Below are 3,324 nucleotides of genomic sequence, written 5' to 3' on the forward strand. Positions count from 1 at the left end.
TAAAAATCAGTTTCCATTGACGGGGAGACTTGAGTCTGAATACAACAGCTATGAGTTTTTTTTTGTAATTTAACATTTATAATATGTGAAAGAAAACAGGACAAAATGCACCAGTATAGAGTTAAAAGAAACAGACCTTGGATGTACACATTCTGAGCAGGTTTCATGATCTTATGTAAAGGGAAACTATAGAAAAAAAGGCCAAAAAATAACCAGACTCAACTGGCATTTTAATAGAGACAATGACTGTATTCTTCATGTTATAGCATACAGTTTATTGGCACTCTGTGTGCTTAATAAGAGAACACACACTCAGTATAGCATCACCGTCACTTCTGTATAAACTATTTATTATGCAGTTTGGCACCTTGTGTGTTTCCCAGAAGAAAACAGGATATCTAAATGTTTCTGACCTCTTTTCCTTGGAGTGTGCTTATACCTTTAACATAAAAGTCCTGAAAACTCCTGCAGGCCATTGGGCCATATAGGGAAAAAAAAAAAAAAATATATATATATATATATATATATATATATATATATATATATATATATATATATATATATATATATATATATATTTTCACTGGCATAAATACATATGCTCTAGAGTTAGAAATATATATATTGTAACATATTTTATGTACAATTTATTGGTAACATAAATTAATAAAACCTCTATTCAGTTCAAATTTGACCAAGTATAATGTATACCATATTTAAATAACAAATGAACAAAAAAAAAAGTTAAAAAGATTTGCAACACAACAAATAACAAATGGAAAAAAGGGCAAATGATGCTTTGCAGACCTGTCCAGCAGTGAAAGAGTTAAAGCAGCAGCGGTTTAATGCAGTCAGTGAACAGTACAGGGTTTCAGAGGAAGCAGTTTTGATATAATGGAGGGCAACCGAGACCTGTGTGGTCCATAGTGACTATCAATATATATATATATATTTAGTAGCAGTATGCACAAAATGTCTCTGTCTTAAATATATTGATAATGGGTTGAGTGCAGAGGATTCTTGTATTTGACTATATATATATATATATATATATATATATATATATATATATATATATATATATATATATATATATTTTTTTTTTTTATTATTATTGCAATCAGACTCTATTGGGAAGTCTATCTGGAAATGTTATGTTGTTGTGAGGCAGCAAAACTACTTCATCTACACAACTGTTACTCTGGGAACAATAAAGTGAAGATGGCCAGGTGTTACTAAATCACAAAGTTCTCTAAAATTGTTTCTGCACTATAGGGTTACCAACTGATCCTTTTACTCTATAGACTTATGGCTTTGGTGACCTATTAAATTTTGGTATTTGTGTAGCCACCTTTGAGTTACCAGGGTTCAGGCGGCTATACACAATAAGATTATTCCCCAGATATGCCCACAATAAGGTGGGCAATATCGGGTTGATCTAATGTAGTAATTGATCAGGTGGGAAAATTAAATCTGCTCGAGAGCTGGCCAATTTTTGGCCGATATCAGTCTGCAGGCACATTGGAGGACCCCATACACTAGCAGATTAGCTGCTGAATCTGTTTTAAGGTGGCCATACACTAAGATCTGCTCATTTGGCGACATCACCAAACGAGCGGATCTTTTCCCCGATATGCCACTAACGGCAGGGCTATATCGGGGGTAATCTGAACGTTCGGCCCTATGGCCGAACGATCGGATTACAATGATCGCAATAGGCTCTAACGGGTTGGCGGGAGAAAAATCAAACCTTCCCGATCGATATCGTGTCCAGATATTGATCGGAAAGACCCGTTGGAAGCCTCCATACATGGGCAGATTAGCTGTCAAATTGGTCTATACGACCGATATCGGCAGCTTTATCTGCCCGTGTATGGCCACCATAAAGGACCCGAATCAACAGCTTAAATCTGCCTGTGTATGGCCAATTTACGAATTAGCCTGCGGTCAACCACTGCAATAGAAAGCTCTCAATTTGGGAACAGGGACATTTACACATTGCAAAACCAGTGGAAGTACCAGTTTGCAAGGAGTTGCCAGTATCAAAATTAAAAGGTTGAGTTGGCAGCCCTCAAGGGTGGTTGATGGAGGCATATATCATGTATAATGGTAAGAAGCAGGACAAATCCAGGCTGCAAGTGTGATAAAGGGCCTAGCCCGAAACATGTTGTGGTGCAATTTTTCCCAATAAAAGCACTTTGCAGTCATAGTTACTGCTCTGGATTTGTCCTGCTTCTTACCATTATACATGATTGTGTCATTTTGGGGTGTGGACACAGGACACCCTTGCAGGAGATTCCACCTACAATCAATAAGGGTGAGCTACAGTATACTCTTATTTGCTTGGATGGAGGCATATATCTAGATGCCTGTTTGTGCATTTTCCTGATCGGCTAGGAATTGCTGTACAGCAGTATCTGCCAGGCTACCCTAGGCTCTTCCATTTGTGTACTTAAAAGGAATGTCAACCACAAAAGAATTTAGATTTTTGCCTTATAAAAGAAAACATAATTCTAAGCAACTTTGCAACATACATTAAATGGAAATGGTCTATGGTGTTTAAGTTATTTGTATATATATTGCTATTCAAAGCAGTTTGTCCCTGTCTATTCTCTGGTGAATCAGACTGTTGATACAATGTAAGACAAAGCAGCTGATTAACAGACCTGTCTTTGGGGGAACTAAAACTTTTGCAACATTGTTTAAAAAGTAACAACCAGGAGTTAAGCAAATGCTGCTTTCAATAGAAATTGTTTTAGCAAATAACTAAAAACACTGAAAATAAATGTATATTGGAATGTTCTGATGTTTTCTTTTATTAGGCACATTTTAATTTTAGGGTTAACTTGTCCTTGAAGAAATGTTTTTGGGGGGGTGGTGTGGGTGTCTGTATTTTGCCATATGGCTGGCGGAGAGCAGGCCAATCAGTCTCATGTAACGGACATCAGCCAAACATGGCCATTGCCTTAATATGCACAGGGTTAAACTGCAGCCAGCATGCTTAGTTGGCTTAAAGAAGCGGGTAATTAAAGCACAGATGAGGTCTTGCAGTCATTAAAAAAGCTAATCAAAAAGGAATGACAAAGAACATGAATACTATTTTTAGCTTGTTTTTCCCTATAACCACACATAACAGGACAGAAAAAAAACCCACCAGAACACAGATCACATAGCAGCAAGTTGAAAATAAAGACAATCACATCCTTGTGGATATTTGGCAGTGTCACACACTTCCCTAAAAGAAGAGCCAAAATCATTAGCTCAGCAGTTAACCCCTTCCGCGGCACTCCAAAAAAATAAAAAAATAAAACTCCATTGCACAGA

Source organism: Xenopus laevis, chromosome 3L (genome assembly GCF_017654675.1).
Source record: "Xenopus laevis strain J_2021 chromosome 3L, Xenopus_laevis_v10.1, whole genome shotgun sequence".
In the NCBI taxonomy this organism is placed as follows: domain Eukaryota; kingdom Metazoa; phylum Chordata; class Amphibia; order Anura; family Pipidae; genus Xenopus; species Xenopus laevis.